Source organism: Haemaphysalis longicornis, unplaced genomic scaffold (assembly GCF_048455015.1).
Source record: "Haemaphysalis longicornis isolate Haplotype H1 unplaced genomic scaffold, Haemaphysalis longicornis Haplotype H1 scaffold_1, whole genome shotgun sequence".
NCBI lineage: Eukaryota > Metazoa > Arthropoda > Arachnida > Ixodida > Ixodidae > Haemaphysalis > Haemaphysalis longicornis.
In genome coordinates, this window is record NW_027526203.1 from 424,734,457 (window position 1) to 424,753,471 (window position 19,015).

Here is a 19,015-nt window from a genome sequence, read left to right on the forward strand (position 1 = left end):
GGTCGATGAGGGCTTTTGTCAATGCTTATAACAAGTTACGGAGCACCTAAGCTTCTTCTTACGATGCGAGAATGCGTGTGTATCATTTCTCAGTGGGTTCTTTATTTTTCTTTTTTTTTCTTTGGGGGGGGGGGGGGGGGGGGTGTTCTGAAATCATGGGTGAGGGGGTGGGCATTTCTACGCCGCTATCAAAGGAAAATAGGAATCGGCTATGAGCCTTTGACGGCTGCTGTCATCGTCACTCGCCAATCCTCTTGAGTGGGTATGCGAGAATTCGGGGTTGGTATGTTTGCGTCGTAGACAAATTAGGGGTTGTGCATTGGCGTCAGCTCCTCGCGGCAGCTCATATATCGTCATTGGCCAATCCGCAATTCCCAAGTGCAAGAATTGTCGAATTAATGCTATAGCCGCTCTGCTATACCGGGACCCTCTGAAATCGACTTTGCAACAATGCACATGCATTGGTGGGGAGACATATTGTCGGGTGCCATGTGAGCAGTCTGATGCCAAAATATGAAGGCCTAGGAAATTTTATTAAATACCTTTACAAGACCACATGTATTCATATTAAACATTATATACCGGGCGCATTTACATTCGGCTTTACTATTATACACAAATGTTTTGCTGCACGACATTTCACAGGAGCAACATAAATAATCCTTTATGTAAATAGTAAGGTCCTAGGGCCTTAAGTTGTATCCGCTTCACAGCTCTACGCCATTACCAGAAGACTTTTTTTTTCACGGGCAATATAGGAAGCCTGGTATCAATGTACAGCCATGCATCATCAAAAGTTTACGGACCATGGAAATTGCAATTTTAGGTTATTTCTCTTCATATAGCATTCCGACAAACTGCCGTATGCATGCGAGATGTCGTATAAGTACTGAACTAATGAAAACTACCGCACATAGTACTCCGGGCTGCCGCGCGACAGAGAAATAACTCAAAATTCTGTAAACATTCCGTAAATTAATAAATTGCTGCTTTCCTGGTCCGTCAACTTCTGCTCTTCGGTATACATACATGTACCATGGCCCAATGCAGGCATAGTCGACTTCAATATTACACACTAATGCATTGCTGAGAAGATATTTTAGGGCAATATAAGAAGTGTGATACCAAAGTATGAAGGCCACAACGTCTTTTATTGTTAGCATTTTCTACGGGGAGGAAGTGACACATCAATCCTTAGAGACCACCGAACCAGCACAGAAATGCTTGAGCATTTAATAATGTGGTAAATGGGAGGAAGTGCATGACTTGGGGAAAGAGGCGAAGAAGCAATTTTACTGATACAAGACATTATGGCCAGCTTCACAGCTGACGTCTTAGCTCAGGGTGCACCAGCTCCGGATCCAGAGAGTGCACCTGGAAGCCCTGGGGCATCCGGTTGACGTGGTGGCAGGGTGCCACTTCGAGCGCAGGGGGAGTCATCCAGTATCTGCAGGAAGCGGCACAAGAAGTTAAGTGAGGGCAGTGATGGCATAATCTTCCCAAAAGCATGTCTTGCCTTTCTGCATGCCTTGCATGTCTGGGCGGGATGACGTCGGTGGAACGTGTTGAGCGCTCCTCGTGTACGGTGCCGGTGGTCCGAAAACGTGGCGGGACACTTTCTCTGTGGCGCCTGTTGAGACGCAGTGGCCGCTGGTCGGAACGCCGACGCCCGCGCTCGTGCCTGGCCACTCTAGGCCTCGCACCGAACCTTGGCCCGGAACACGCCTTGGGATCACGACAGCGGGAACAGGCACCCCGCGTTGCAGCAGAGGAACCCCCGGAACAGCTCCCGGGACGACTCTCGGAGCACGGCGCAAGCACGCTCCTGGCTTGACCTCGAACCGCCTCCCGAGAGGAATCCTTGCGCCCGTTCCTCTAGCGCTGTCTGGTCGCTAGCCTCCGCCGGCACACTCCCCTCTCGTGCTCTCCGCTCCGCGTGGTCCCGCTCGTCGTCGTCTTCTCTTCCACCGCCGGCTCGCCTCCGTCGTCTGGTGGCGTGCTCTCGCGGCCCGGGGATGTCAATCATCACATTCACCCCCCTGCGCGAGAGGTTTGTTTTGGCCAAACAAAACTCGGCACAGAATGTCACCACGGCTGCGACGAGACGTATCACACTGAAGCACGCTCTGCAGTTTCATACTTGCTAGCACCGCCACCAGGGTACTGTCCGAAACAGTCTTCGAAAGTCTGAAGCAGTCGCTAACACAAGGAAAGTCGCTAACACATGCCTTGCGGAAATCAAATAGTGTTTGATAGCGATCACGAACTCATTTTATTTGTTGCCATGTGTTATTCCTTTGTATGAAGGAAGTTTCAGTGCCTTCCCGCTTTGGGAGTGCACAATACTGGCTTTCGATAGCGCCATTCTTGAAGACGGACGACAGGATGAAAGAACACCTTCAAGGTGCCCGTACCCCACTCAGTTTAACACAGCCACCGTCAAGAAAGCCTCACTCCGTTCGTGCAAGTGGAATAGAGGAGGAAAGCCGCGAAAAACGCTGGTGCGAGGATGGCCCTGCTCGTACGAAGAAACGACGAATCATTACGCTTCCACACGCAAGCATTCATTGTCAGATAGACCAACTCGTACAGCATGGTGCCTTCCAGCTGCAGCAAACTGCGTAATTGGTGAAGTTATTTAATTGTTATAATAGTGTAAATTATGATTATTGCGAGAAAAAAATGATAATAAACAGAAGGCGTAACCAAACGAAGTGAAAAATCGTCCAATTCGGTAGATGGTATCCCAATGTCGAAAATTGGATATTCATAGCCAAATCGGCGAACCATCATCTATCGTAGGAAACTAAAAGACATTCAAAAGTAAAATAAAATAAAACAACAACCTTAAAGTCGTGTGACGAAATCACGAAGTTCTACCTAGTCCGAAGTTCTCGCACTAAGAAAACTAAAACTAAAAAATAAAGAAGCTGCCAAAGAAATCACATAATCAGAAATCCCTATTTATTTCAACGCCCTCACCCCTTTACTGAAAAAAAACAAACAATGAAAAATGGAACGGGCGATTACGATACTCCCTAGTGCGATATTTGGGCGCAGCAGCAGTACGCTGAGGCAGCACTCACTCATGGGTTCTCTCGACGGCAGCGATGAGGAGCCTCTACTTCGGCGGCGCGAAGTGCGTCTCAGGAAGGGACCGCGAACTGCGTCTGAAGCGAACGCACATTATAGTCGCGCGCACGCCCCCCTCACGTTTTTCCCGAGCGTCGCGATGTCGAGCGCCTCGTGCGGGTACAGGATACTCCGCCTCCCCTCCCCCACCACACAATTCCGGAGAGGGCTGGCTCGCGCCGCCACGGCGAACCGCCCTCCCCTCCCAAGTTCGCGGCGCTCTCCTCCTTTGCTTTCTTTTATCGTTCGCTTTTTCTTTCACTCGTCGGTCTTGCCATCGTTCACTCGGTTACACCGACAACGCGGCTCAGCCCAGAGACGACCGCCAAAGGGCTGCGCCCTAAAACGCGATGTTTGGGTTGTCGCATTTCTCAATGTCACCACGTAAGGTTTGTGAAACGAAGAAGAGGTGTCAGAATTCTTACGCGTTATTACTTGACAATCCTCCGAATTTCTGTAGATTTTTAATTCGGCCCAGTTCTGATTTTAATGCAGATATGTCATCATGGAGATATATCATGCGAAATAGAGGCATAGAGGGTAGCTTCAGAGCTGTCATCTTTGCGAGAAAATCCAGGTTCCGGGAGCGAACAGTCTAATTGGATGGCTGAAGATAATTGTCAACTTTTTTAAAATGCGTTACCAAGTTTACAAAGTTTACAACAAAGGCTCCAAGTTTACCCTTGGAGGCTTTTCATTTGATTCACACACTTTTTATCGTGAGAAAAGCATGCTCAAAAGTGTACTTTGAGCACCGTTTAAACAGTGTAAACAGTGCTAAACCAACAAAAAGTCAAGAGTAAACAGCAAATCGGTGAAAATTGAAATTTCTATAGCGATGAGATGCACCAAGCAGAATCTGTAAACCAGCGTGACGTCATTGTGACGGCGCGGCTTCGGCTTCCGGGAAGCAGGCATAGAATTTTCCGTTCTCCCATGATTAGCACATAAACGAGGTCTTCCCATTTCTGCTACATGGTGCGGTAAATGATTGCACCAGTTGTACATCCGGCCCTGTGCAACCAGAATACGAATTCGCCAATCTTCCCTCAGTGTTTCTTTGCGGATTTTCCTAATTAGGCGAGCACTTGGCACCATTGACAATGTGCGGCATGACCCGTATATAGCCAAGAAAGGCTCATGCCATGACAAGCCTTTTTCGGACGGTTATCAAGCGCCTCAACGCATGCAGACTGCACAGAGACAGTTCCCAACAGCAACAGCCCCAGCCAAAACTTCAGAGTAAGTTAAAAGGTTCTGCTACACGTCAGCACCATCCTGCGGTCACCGCTCATCATGCAACTATAACGTGGTAGTGCCGCATACAATCTGGCCACCCAACACGCTACCGAGGATCCTAGAGAGAGCTTTCGTAGCGCATGCAGGCGTGCACACAATGCCGTATTTGCCGGTGGTGCGCCGAACAAACATGGCTCGGCACAAGGACGCAGCGCCGGGAAGTGGACGCGGACAGCGCGAGCTTTATTCAGACGAGCCGCCGGCCCGGGCTGGTGCAACACGGCCCGACGCATTGTGGAGCAGGCGTCGCACTCGTTAGGCGCCCCCGCCAGGGCCCTTAATGGGGACGCTCTCGTTCGTATAAACTCGGCGCATCGTCACGTAGGTACCAATGTACCTTCTATTCAGGTGTCCCTAACACGATTGTTTCGATAATGGCCGGCCGGCTTTGTTCCTGGCCAGCGATAACCACCGGATGAGAAACGGTCGCGCCGGCGCGCTTCCGGAGCTGCGCTGGTGAATCGCGTGAGCGGAACAGTGCGGCGCGCACCAGTCGCGGGCGAGGAGGGGGCGCTCAATGGTCGCTGCAGCTCTTGCATGCGTCGCCAGCCGCGCTAATAGCGCCCCATGTCAGCCGACGCTCACCGCGAGACAGGTCGCCCGCGCTCTCCAACGAGAATCGGTTCGCGATGAAGGGTTGAGAGCCGTGTTAGTAAACCCAACCGCCATTGTGCGCCGAAACAGCGTGGAGGAGTTTGCTTCACGCTTTGACGACCATAACCCGCCGCTCGGGCTGCACAGAGCTCCTTTGTTCTTCACCGCGCTTGTCGGGTATGTCGTCGTGCAGAAGACGGTACACGGCTGGAAAAACAACGCTCTAGCCCGGTATCAGTCTTGTGAAAAGGAGCTTGCTTGTACAGCATCTGAGGCAATTTCATACCGTAGAACTTTTGAGAATGCAATCGGGAACTTTATATGTCTTCATTGATCCAGAGATGGCTTCTGTCAGAGGGCCAAGGCAGGAGGTTTTGGGGAACCTTCGCAAACAGAATACAACCTGAAAACATTGTTCATGATTGTAAATTAAAGAAGCACGACTGGCTCACATGAGCACGGCGAGGGATAAGTAGGGTGGGGGTGTGAACGCGAATATAGCTCACCCCTTGGGCTTCAGCGCAGTGATTGGGAGAGGGGGTATTTGCCTACGTAGCTTCCACAACAAACATGTTAGACCGATTGAAGAAACGCACACAAGTGCCACGACATATTTTGGACTAACTGAAGAATCGACCAGATTTAGGGGAAATCCCCAAGGTGGAGTAAGTTTCTAAGAAGGAAAGTTTGACATCCACCTGAATGCAGCCATACGGCTACTAAGGAAACTTATTCCACCTTGGGGATTTCCCCTAAATCTGGTCGATTAACACCTGTCCTTCACTTCGAGTTGTTGATCAATTCGCTCTCGCTCTACAAACTGCTAGCCTCCTGGTTAGCTCAGTTAATAGAGCGACTGCTCCGGTTAAGCGGTGGTCCCGGGTTCGAATCCTGGACCAGGACGAATTTTTCTTCAACTGCGAAGTTTCTGAGAAAGCTCTATAGCTTTCCTTTGTAGCCGTATGGCTGCATTCAGGTGGATGTAAAACTTTCCTTCATAACTGAAGAAACGCACACAAGTGCAACGAAAGATTTTGGATCGCAGTTCCCTTGGCGAGACGGGACGTTGAGATATGCCGGGGAACTTTATTAATTCGCCCATTTATTGTTAACACAGCACTGAATGTTCTAGCATGTCACGGAAGTTCTTTGATGAGTACAATATCCAGAGGACGTTGCCTCATGTACAAGGTCGAAAGAAAACGCAGAATAAAAACCTGAAGTCCCGTGACAGTTTTGAAAAAAAAAAAAACACGGTTTACGGGTCAGCATCTGCAAAAAAAAAAAAAACACGTGACCTTCGACAACAGGCAACGGTAAATGTGAAGACATCAAGCTTGATTGTCTCTTTAATGCAGTGAGCTACAGTTGTTACATACTCCATGGTCGATGAAACCCAAGACACAACAAAGGGAGTCGTAAGAAGACCCCTCGCAAAGTGAAAGCACTGGAAAGAAGTTTAACGAGGTACCCCGTGGTAAAAACATTCTGCTAAAGCTGATAGACCAAGAGTATAAGATGAGGGAGAGGCCAGCGAGGTTGCATGCAAGCGGAACACTCCCTATGAACAAACCCAATAGCCAAAGCATGAAAACATCCGAAATGATGATGCTGAAGGAGGCATGTGGACCAGGGTGTCGGAACGAACGAAAAGCGGAAACGAAAAACGAAAAAAAAAACGACATTTTTGGCCGGAACAAAAACGAAAACGTAACGATATTTATTATTTCGTTCAGAAGGGAAACCGAAAAATAATTCGTTTTCGTTTTAAGTGGCAATTTCAGGTGTTTCAGGATACATTTCAATTTCGATGTAACGAGTTGGGAGATTGCCGTCGATTAGCTGGCATAAAACCACCTTTCGTCTCGCGGCGCCCCCTCTCCTCCGGCAGACTGGCTGGCTTCTTCCATCCATACTCTCTCCGTCTGTGTCGATAAACGCAGTGCTGAGCTACCCGCGTGATCGCCGCGCGCATCTGGCTGCGATGCAGACGTCGCGGACTGATTTATTTATCGACTAATTTTATTAAAACCCCCACATTAGCCCTACGGCATTGTTGTAGGGGGTGGAATACATGAATAAACACGAATAATTTAAAACACTACATAAGAATAAAATAAAAAGAAAAAATACAATCTTTGGCGTGAACACCAGCATACACGAATCGCAGCGAAAACGGCAGATTACAGTCGCACACTCAATGGAAACAGCCTAAAGTGGAGTTGCACTTGTGCGCAAGTGCTGCCAGAACGCAGCGGAAAACATTTCATATGGGGCGGAAGCAACAGTCTAGGGCAGGGCAGTGTAGGGCAGGGCCAACTTTTAAAGATGGGAATATCTTTAATAGTTTTTAGAAAAAAATATGCTTCGATTGCGGTTGTGCCCCATGAACATTCACCATTTTTCTTTTGCTCATTCCATCGTCTGGATGTATCAGGAGGGGGAGCGGGGGCGGAAGGTAAAGATGTTGGTTCATTGCTGCCTCCTCTCACACAACCTCTTTTAAGGTTAAACAAAGGAATTTTAGTGTTCCATGAGACAAACCATCTTAAACTTGTAGAAATAACATGAAAACTATACGAGTTGGTAACAAATCGCGAAGACTTCAGTTTCCTCAAATTTATTCATAAGAATTTTAACGTACGGGTTCCAAACCAAGGCGGCATGAGCATACGCGCAGAGCACCCTGGTTTTTTGGAGGTTTGGAGTTTTAGCACCTAAAAATTGTATTCCACCCCAATCGAGCTCTCCAAATAGCGCTCGAGGATTTTTTATCTACGATAGCGTCTCAATCAAACCTGGATGCCAGATTGAGGACTGCCGGCATGTAGTTTCTGGGGCCCAGGGTGAAAAGTTGGAGCGTCGTTTGCAGCTGCGCCATCAAAAGGTACACGGCAAGGAGTGATTTAGTTTCCTCGGACTTATTTGAGCGCATTTGAGCTATTGAACAGATATTAATAAAAATTAGTAATGTCACTTCATCTTTTTAAACACAATTTTATAATTCGCAATGTTGCTAACATAGTTTCATCAATCAATTTTTTTTTTTTTTGCGCGCAAACACGAACGGTTATGAACCGTTGTGAACCATTATTTTTGCGTTTCAGAGCTGAACCGGAACGGAACTTTTATTTGTGGAACGAAACAAAAACCGAAACGAAAAGCATTTCGTTCCAACACCCTGATGGGCACTGAGAAGGATGGGTCGTGTTCGTAACGAACGCATCCGTGGGACTATGAAGTTCGGAGAAATGGAAGGTGATGTCGAAGACGGAAAATCACCCCGAGTGAGGAGAAACAAGGACCCTTATCAAGGGTACGACATGAAAAGTTGGAAGTCAAGGGGAAGTGAACAAAAGGGGAAAAAAGAAAGGGGTGGCAGGACACCATAGAGGGTGGCCTCTGAGCCAAAGCGCTAAAGGTGGAGTGGGTGGCTTTCATAAGAAACAGTGCTCCCATATCCAAAATGAGGGAAAACTGTATAGGAAGAAGAAAAGTGATGTGCTATGTGTTGCACATATTCTTACCGATCACATCTCCAAAGGTGAATACGCGTTCCTTCCTTTATAATGTACCACCGTAGGACAAAAATGGATATATCTACGAAATCGAGCAGCATTGAAGGAGGGAAAAATGTATTGTAACGCCCCTTCGCGTTCTCTGCCTTAAATACCCCATTTAAAGGCGTCGCAAACGTATATCCTATTAGGTAACCCGTTTCAATTTTTGAACGATTTGAAGAACGAAATGCATTCATGCCTGCAATCTCAGTAATTAGCGTCAAGATATTGTTCAATACTTCGTTATCTGGGGTGTACGTCGGTTCTAAACTCTCGTTGCCAGGTACTCGGAGTCTCGGGATGTTTTCAGTTGGTGAAATAGGGGCATCGTTCTCACGAAACTGTGGAGGGTCGTCATTATATCATGAATGCGGTCAATTTCTTAAAGCTCTGCCATACAAATACTTAGCGAATATCGATAGCGATTAGTCTGTCAGATTCATCATGCGTTGCCGCTCTCATTTACAAGTCGTAATGAGCTATGTTAAAGTTATTTCTCGCGTTTGTTACTTGCTTTTGAATTAACTTCAATGCAGTGAACATTTCGGATAAATAAACTGTTATGGATTTCTGCCCCGACTTGGCAATGCCCCAATGCAAAGATGTTTCAGTTGAGTAAGCTCTCCTTGCTCGAAATTCCCGTTCAACGAGTTTTTATTCTAGGTTCATATTGCTTGATTTCTCGTGTGATTTTCGTGCCTCTCGCTAAAGTGAGCGTCCCGCAGACTCAATGTCGGATGTACTTGCCGTATACACTAGGCACGTGGCTTCTTCAAATGGCGAACGCACGCAGACGGAGCGTACCGTGGTCTGGGTGCCGGCAGTCTTGAGTTTGCGCCGCAGAGGCACAAGTCAAGGCATCTAAACACCCGCTCAGCAGTTCCACAAACTCGGCACACTGCTGCACTAAGTCACGCTACACCAGACTCGCTGCACTTGCCTATGAATTGGAATCGCTACCCGTCGACGCGCCTAACACTGAATCCCATTTCTCCCTGCAGCATGCTACGAGCGCAGCGCATTCCACTGGATGCGAAACATTCCTAATGCTTTCACTGAGGATTCTTCGCTCCAGCCACGCCGGAGCTACTGCGCCGTCACAGCCTGAGGGACCAGTCTCGCTGACGGCAGGCTGTGACAGGTTCATTGAACAATATCGCCTGTGTTGTAAACAGCCTAATATTCAAATTTTCTCGTATTTCGCAAATCGCCTTCGATTGGGGAGAAATCGGTGCCGGAAGAAATTCCGGCAAAATATCAAATATCTCAAAGCAAATGTACGCTGACCGCTCTCTTCAAGATCTGTAAATGAAGACAAACTTGTTTTTGAAGCTCTCAACTTCATTGCCGTGCAATGCTTAAACCACGTCAAGATGCAAAAGGAAGAATGCTCGCATGTCAAGAATGGCCTTCTTTGTAAATAATCAATATTACATAATGCTTCTTACACTTTGTTGTGTGTCTTACGAGCCGCGTGTAGAGTTCGTTACGGGCACGGTAGCTGACTTATCTTCATCACGAACGGTTACCCATCACTTCTGGTGCTAATACATGTATATGAAAAGGCTTATACAGGCTGTCATCCCCTTCGCTGGCTTTAATGTAAGCAAGTAACGAGCTACCACAGATGCAAACCCCGAATACAGAAGTGAACGTAGCTTCCTAAGGCGTTTTTCCGTCTCGTCCTCTCTATTCCACCAAACAGAGTAACCGCGAAATATTCTGAAACTTCAGATATGGCTGTATTCGCGAAATATTATCGGTAATAAATAGCCATTTACAGAATACTGCGAGAATTACCCAACTCTACCAGTACATGGGACTGCGCTACCATCGCAGATGCCCCAAAACGTCGATAATAGGGCCAATACAGGCGTAATGTGGCCGCTAACTCCCGGTCTTTATATTATTTACTTTGTAAGTAAATAAGCAAATAAATCGAGAAAGAAATAGAGGCAGAAATAATCCACGACGATTGTCTTTAAATGCGGCTTATTATTTGGCTTGGGAGAATTACCCGCTACTACCTGACACGAATCTATAGATAAGGACTCTCGGTTCCTTACCGGAACGAAATCATGTAGTGGGTGCGTGCGCGCGTGTGTGTGGGCTGCCTCTTGGGTTTAACGGCAGCTGTGATAGATGGCTCGGCGTAACAGGCGAGATACTTAGCCAGATACCGCAAAGTTGGTGAAGTATCCAAAGAATGTTTCGCAATAAAATGATCATTAATTAAGAGAGAGCGATAAGCTTGCCAGCGTACATAAACACGAGTTTAGAAAGCTGGCTCGCTAGATCCGTTCGCCATCAACGTACACGAGAGAATCTAGTTCTTCGAGTAAGTCGTTAGGTTTGTCTGGGGAAATGGGGCCGCTTTCGTGCATGCGCGCGCACTTGTTTGCGGCGTGCTTTTTCCTCCTTCGTTGTTTCTTCTTCCTTGGCGCCGGAGGCCCGGGCCAAGCCCGCCTTTACATAAGCGCTGTGGGCACGATCTGTCGCTTATCCTTAACAAGTAGGTTTCCTTGTTTCCTTGAGCAATTAATTAGATAACCCTTGCGGGAAAGCCTTCGTCGACACGTCGGTAGTTTCGTGTTTCTCTTGCGTTGTAGCAGCTGCAAAATCGCCTAAGGCGTCTTGTGTTTCAGTGGCGTAAGTTTCAGCGCTCTAAGGCTGCAGCGTGTTCTGCTTAAGAAACCACGCGCCGCTTTGGATACATACTCCATTTCATTTTTTCTTCCTTCTAGCGGCGATTATTTCTTGTTGCTGCCCATTACTGCGTCGGATCACGCCCTTGGAAATACGTACGGGCCTTTTCATGCGGTATAAACGCTACAGATACTTACACAAAAAGAACAGTCATACGCGTACCAGGTACTAATTAAAGACATGGCGAAAAGAATTCCTACGTGTCAAAGCGCCCGGCTCTTTTGCTGTGCGAAGGTCTACGTTGTGAGCCGAGCTAAGAGACCGAAAAGCAGTAAAAACCCCAGTCAGACTATATGTGGACTGACAGGCTCTATATAGAGCTATAGACAGACACATTTAGTGGTCACTGAGCGCTTCCTGACGCAGGAGCGAGCGAAAAGACTGCCACGCCGCAGCTGCGCGTACAGCTTATCTTTTGGAAGAACAGACAAACTGAAACCCCAAGGAGTGCACAAACCGATTCCCTTTAAGGCCGGCTTCGCTACTGTATGAACAAATGCGTTGGACGGAATACTTTTCTATGTGAAATACAAGCACTGTGACACCGAAGTCTAAAAGCCCTGGAGCCTCTCATTAAAGACCACATGTATCCATGAGAAGCGCACACACAAAACCCCTTAAAACTTGGGTACGAGTAACGCACACAAATAAATTGCGGTTAAGGAAATTTTTCGGGGCAGATATAACCAGTCTGATGTCAAGGTAGGAGGGCCCTGGGCCTTTAATTAAATGCCTCAATGAGACACCATTTATCTCTAAGGGAGGCTATACGCCGAGCCCCTTTACAGTTGGCTTCACCCCTACATACAAATGGATTGCTAGAAAGAAATATGTCACAGGGGCGATATAAGCTGTTTTACATGAAAATATGAAGGCACTGGGGCTTTCTACTAAGAGAGGTTTCTTTCCCGCCGAAAGTGTGACACATCGAGCCTTACAAAAAGACCGACGGGATTTCTCGCTGAGTTCACATAGAAATGCTTACGCATTTACAATGACTGTAATTTTACAAAGAAACAAGACTTCACGCCCCCCCCCCCGTACTCCCCCACGCTCACACGTGCTCCCTCACTTAATACAGGTACTAGCAATAATTGTCTAATAATGCTTTTCTTGTTACCGGTGTGTGAATACTTTGTAATCCTCTCCCTTTGACGCCTCATCATGATCATCATCGTCGTCGTAGTCGTCGTCATGCTCATCCTCATCATCATCATTATTACCATCATCATCAGCATCCTACTCAGGTCCACTGCAGGACGATGGCCTCTCCGATTGACCTCCAACTGCTCCTGTCCTGCACTGCTCGAGTCTACGGTTTACCCACGAAGTTCCGCATTTCATCCCTGCATCGGGTTAATGGCCTTCAACTTCTTCTAGACCCGTCTCTTGGTATCCACTCTTGGTATCCACTCATATCTTGGTATTCATCTCTTAGTAACCTCGTTCTGCTCGTTCAGAAGCGCGAATTCGCTTTGAAGAGTTATTTTAAACTCCTAAGATCTGGCCCTAACTTCACGCGGGGTTTCTTAGTTTTCACGAGTTTTCTGTTTCTCTTTTGAGATTCAGCCTTAGCTTTCATCTAACCATACTGTGATCGCTTCACCGAATCTTACTTAGGACCTCTAAGTCTTTCACAATACTTGGGTTGTCCCTTAAATTGAAGTCAATTTCGTATTTTTGTTGCACCATCAGGACTTTTCCCAAGTCCATTTCCTATTCTTTCGTTTGTAAAAGAATGCGTTCATCAACCTCAGGTTATTTCTCCCTGAAAATGCCACCAGTGTATCTCCTCGACTGTTGCGATTGCCTATTCCGAAGTTTCCCACTGGCCTTTCTCCCATTTGCTTCTTACCGACTTTTGCGTTGACATCTTCTACCACAATCGTGAACTGCGTTGTCGCCGCCTTCTTTGCTGATTTGACTCTGCATTGCTGATTCGACATGATGTGTATAGGGCTCGTGCGCTGCCCAGGGGGCGCTGCACAACCGATTTCCGGGAAGTACTTCCGGGTATTACAAAGCTGGGGGGTCCCATAGGATCCCGTGTTTACAGAAGCAAAATGAGCTCGATACTCCCGATTGTTGTGCGACATGGTTTCCAGCCCATTCCCGACGCTTGATTGATTGATTGATTGACTGTAGGGTTTAACACGCCCACGCAATGCAGGCGATGAGGCGCGCTGTAGTGGAGGGCTCCGGATTAATTTGGCCACCTGGGGACCTTAAACGTGCGGCGAAATCCGAGGCGCCCGATCACTGCTGCCGATCAACTTGGAATTATGGAAAAAAGCGTTGCAGCGCTAAATACGTTTGCAGCGCAGACGAAAGTGCTGGTACGGTGACGGCGCCTTGCCAATCGCAGGTTCACCGATAGATAGTCGTATGAAGTGGAATTGAAGTGTCACCAAGTGGAATACACTTGGTGACAAGGACTTTCGAACAACCACCGATCAAAAAAAAAAAACTGTGGTTGATTTCTCTGTCATAGGAATCGGTAAAACACGAAAGTGAAATGTGCAGCGAAATCTGCAGCTGAGCATGATTTGCGGGCTGGCTGCTGTCTTGTGGGTGTGCTTGGCGAACGATGTCCTGCTAGCGGGTCGCTTCTTCGTCATTTCCGTGACGGATATGACGTCAGTAAAATCTTGGTGTATACCGGCACAAAACACTTTCGTGTTAAAATATAAAACCAGAAAACGAACAACCTTAAGTGTAACGTACTCATTAGTACTAAAGGTTGCTTCCCCGCAAGAACCCCCTGTGTGCAGGGGTGCACCCTTTAAAGGCCGCTTGCTCCATTGTACTGGCGTCATTTCCGTGACGGATATGACATCAGCGAAATCCCTGTGTATCTGGGAATAAAACACTTTCGGGTTAAGAAAAAGAAGCGTAACGCAATCGGCGATGATCGTGCGTAAATGTCAGCCAGTCCGGCGGACCGCAGGCTCGTCTGCTGCGTTGCGCCGCGCCTTTGCGCACCTGCGCACTTATGCGTGCATTTTCACGAAACACTGCTGGTTTGCGTCGCCGTTAGGAATACGTGGGGCACCACTAGCTTGCCTTTTTATTGCGTGGCTTAGAGACAAAAAACAGCGAGAATCAGAATTGTGAAATCTGTTTTGTGATTCCGAAAGTAGTGGACGTAAAACAAAGTGGTCGGGCGAACTGAGTGGTAGTTTTGCTTCCTGGCTTGTTCTCATTTTATTTAATTACGCTCTTGCGTCATATATTACCAGTTCGCGCTTAATAGGCTAGAATAGGGGTCTGCAACGTTTTGAGGTGTAGGGCCAAGTTGCACGAAGCCGACACGGTGGAGGGCTGGACGGCAAATCGGGTTGGAGGGGGGGGGGGGGGGGGGGGGGGGGCTTTGAAGGCAAACAGAATCAACGAACTGCCAATCAGCGAAAAAAATCAGCGGATTGCCAATAATATTCGACAATAATCTGGCTAAGTGTGACAATGCACCTGGAATCGATCATATCCCTGTTCTTGTCTCGTTGTCTAACCCCATTTGAGGTCAAAACTAGCATGTCGGCGTTCAGATTGTTGGTGACAGGGAAAGGGGGGGGGGGGGGGTTCTGACGACGTGCTGGAGGCCGCATAATACCGGCCCGTGGGTCACATTCGGCCCGCGGGCCGTAGGTTGCCAACCCCTTCACTAGAAGATAACGAACACAGTCAGCGACGATCGTATGTAAATATTTGGGCCATGCACCGTGCATGCGGCTGTATGTAAATATAGAAATACGCATAGCTGCAGGCAGCGAACGTGCGATTTGGTGCTTTTTTCGCGCCATTTAATTGAGCTTAATTTGTTTATTTGACGCTACTGCCTCACCTACTCACTAGTATACATGTACCTGTAAATCGTGCGGAGTAAAATGCTATGCGAGAACTATTTAGTTTGCGAATATATGAAACAAACTTCCCACTCATTTTTAAGGCGCGGTGCCAGGCCAGCAGTGTGACTGAGTCAGCTGCGCTTCTCGCGTTCTCTAGCATGCTCTCGCTGAAGCAACCTCTTGCAGTCACCTCAGGCTATAGAAGGGCAACGTTCTGTGTTTCTGCTACTTGGGAACTTTCCTTTGTCGACCGTACGCAAGATGAAAGAACGGTAATTAATTATCGTCAGGAAGTTAGACCACCCGACCTGGCGATACTGACCCACGTCGCGACAATCGCGATAGCTCGCTCGAAAGAAAGCCGATAAATCGGCTTGTTGTAGCGGATAATATTTTGTTTAGCCTCTGCAACTAATTTAAGGACTATATTATTCAGTATGCAGTCATTTAAAGGCACCACTACGCGATTAAATTAAGTACAAGCAACTTTCGCTCTGGCTTGTAAGTGATAACACATTGAGGGCGCCGAGGGTCGTCTGATTTTGTACGACCCAGACGCGTTGGACATGAGGGGCGTTGCATGTCGCCAAAACTCCAGCGCAGGAGCCCTATAAAGGGTCTAATGATACTTCAAGATGCATCGTGTTGCGGCCGTATTTAGGCATCCTTATTAAAAAGAATGCATGTTTTCGAAAATTAATCAATCGAGAAATCTTTCAATCAATTAGTTAAATTATATCATAGTCGTACAGGCTGAACTTGTCGATCAAGTTTCTTGTACTTTTTGAGTAGCACCGCAAAAATTCAGACCAGAATTAGACGAAAACAAAAATGACTATGATGAAAGAAAATACTCCGGTAGGGAAGTGCGTAGCCTTTATGCACTTCGGGAACTCGCGGGTTATCTTGTTTTATTTTCATCTCACCGCCATATTTGGTGATTTCAGCGACGCCGCCGTAAGGCCTGGTTTCCTTCAATGTAGAGGTTGCGAATAAGAAACGCAGCGACCAGAGAATATCAAAATAAGAAATTAGTGCAAGAAACGAGGACTAGAACGCACACACGTACACACACACATGCACGCACACGCAGGCATCGCAATTACACGCAGAAAGAGGGGGAGAGAGAAAGTGAGAGATATCTAATGGAGTGGGAACTGGGAACTCGGGCGTAACGAATGCCGTCCAGCTTTCCTTTTCTGTCCCGTGAAATTCACCCAGCGTTAAAAATACCGGTCGGCCCGTGGATTAGTTACGAAATGTGGTATTTTAGAATACACGGATCCCACTTTGATCTCAATCGACTGGTTAGTCCGAACGTTACACCCCCTAAACTCTCTAAGCACTGCGCAAATTACTTCCAGCTGAAGCAAACGTTGCTGACATGGTATTTATATGGGAGCTAGACGTTCATTGTTTCAGGCAATGCGTAATGTCATCTAATCGTCAAGCAGGCAGTTTTTAGCGTGGTGGGGCTGATAGTGGTCCTCTAAGCAGGTGTCGTTACACAGGCCATTTTCTTGCGCATTTTTACATTCCAGCGATTTGCCTTAATACTGAAAACTGATGCTATCTGCACCCCCCCCCCCCCCTTCCCAGCATAGCGTAATCGTGCCATACGCTGTGTTATCGCGACAACGTTAAGAGGCCTAGTCGCTCGCAGCGACATAAAGCATAACTTTTCCATAGCCGTCGGCAATGCTCCGAACGGCCTGGAAATACTCCGTGTCAGGTGGGCGCCCGCGTCGCGGATGAGGGCGGTGATCCGGAGGGCACAGCTTCGCTTTAGTAAAACACTCGTAAAACCCCCCACACGAAGGCGGCAATTTGGCGCGTACGCAAGGGCAATTATCCGACGCTTCAAGCCATGGCGCTCCCTGCGCCAGCTACTTGACCCGCGAAACGCTCTATTCAGACCACTGCGGTGATGTTTCTCAGGCACACTCGAGGGGGAGGAGGGAAGCAGTAGCTCGGGGCAGAGACACTCATCTCAATGCGCCCCCTTTCACTTTCCAGGGCGAATTTTAGCTGGAAGCATCCCTGTCATACTGAGTGTAGCATGCATGGAAGCTTGCCTAATGTTCGTATTGCACCAGCTCAAGGGGTTCTCGCAAGCAACGAATGCGGCCGCCGGGATAAACTGAAGGGAAAGCGCGGCACGTGTTATACGCCAAAGGCCACTGAACGTGCCGTTGCAGTGCCGGACAGGTCATATAGCGCCTGTCATATATGGCCGCATGCCGTGCGGGTCGAACTGATGGGAGCCCGTCAGAGCGAGCGATGCCTGAAACAATTTTTCAATGGCGGCTCTCGAGGCAGCCGACGAATGGCAGCGACCACAGGCGACGTCTGCAGGCGAACCAGGAAGTCGGGAATTCGGGTGGCGCGCGCGCACCTGCCCCTGCAGCGCGGCGAATTACAGAGTGCGGAGGAACAAGTCGCTGACTTTGATAATTGCAGGTAGCAGGCCGCTTGGGGCCGCGGACAAGCTGCGGGGATCAGATGGGCCCTGGACAAATGGCTTGTATCAACCCCCGGCCCGCGGCCATGCCACCGACAAAAGGGGGCGCACAGGGCCAAGATGGATGGGGTCATACCGATGCGACGATGTAATTGCCGCCAATTTTTAATAGATTCCATTTCGACTTTAACCCTCGCGGTGCCGCTTAATGTCACCAGAGCTGCTGCTCCTGTAAACGAGCCGTAACGATCACTATCTACGTAATCACATGGCCCGCAGTGAGCGAACTGCAGCTTCTAAATAGGAAATCGCTCCGAGGTCCTGCCTCAGCCGGCGTGCGCGCCTTGGCTGCTCGTAAATTGTGCCAGCCGCAAGTGCGTAGCCGAATGTCGACGGTCATGCGGGGCCAAACGGCTCGCTGTCGAGACCCTCGCGATGCTATAGCGCGCGATCGATCCATTAGCCGGGTCCACCCGTCCGATCTTGCTCGCTGCCTCCTTTGCTCGGCTTGTTAAGGGACGTGCTCAATCTGCTATCAAGCGCGAGCGGGCTTTTTAAGTGAAACATCAGACCTTCAACCAACTACTTGCCTCCAGTGCCGTCGCTGCGAGGGCCAACCCCTGGCGGATCTCCATTGGCCTCAACCCAGGTTCAACAGTTTCAAATGTTTTAGTCCATAAAATATACCTTAAAGTGCTCTTACATTTTTATACATTTTGTCTGTGACGCATGCCGTTTTTCTGGCAGATATTTATTGGACAAAGCTTGCCGTCTCCATCCGCGACAAATTAATGTTCGGTTATGGTCAACGCTACTTCGATGGTCCTTATTTTCGTAACTTAATCATAGTTAGCACATGTCTCTGCTAGCCATCACGCTATTAAGCATTTTACCTGGAGCATACCGATCTGTCGTCTTTTTCAGCCTGCTTTAGGGTTAACATCACTGAATGAGATACCGCTATACACGATGCAGCACGCCTAATTAACCAAAAGAACGGAATCAGCGTCCCTACACACACTCCTAAGAACACCTATTCATGCGCTGCACCGCAACGCCATCGAATGCATGAGAAAGCGTTTCGATCGAATTGGCCGAATCAGCTGATGAAAAAGCCCAGGATTGAAAAAAGTGCGGCCTGCGGCCCTCTAAGAAATCACCGCAGGTGGGCTTCACGACGTTGTCCCATGTGCTAATTCGGCGAATGACGATGCCCTGCATGCGATTAAAAAATACAATCTACGCTGGGACAACAGCGCAAAGCGTGCATGCCCGATGTTGTCCAGCTTTTTAAAATATTTTTATCATTCATCGAAGGAAATGAAAAGTTCAGTAAAATCGACAGTTGGGCTAGTTGGTGTTCATACAGCGTTAAGTAGCGCTTGAAACAGGACGACAGCAGAGAATACACACACGAC

The 19,015-nt window shown here is 48.1% G+C and overlaps 1 long non-coding RNA gene across 1 annotated transcript in view; it reads right to left on the reverse strand.

The window, feature by feature from the left end:
- Window positions 1-1,132: 1,132 nt before the first annotated feature.
- The window catches only part of LOC144155681 (uncharacterized), a 152,033-nt gene continuing 134,150 nt past the window's right edge, over window positions 1,133-19,015 (reverse strand). Inside the window, exons 2-3 of the long non-coding RNA XR_013319606.1 lie at window positions 1,517-2,039; window positions 1,133-1,447 (exon numbers count right to left, since the gene is read on the reverse strand). This is a non-coding gene — a long non-coding RNA (uncharacterized LOC144155681). The remainder of the gene's footprint in view (window positions 1,448-1,516; window positions 2,040-19,015) is intronic.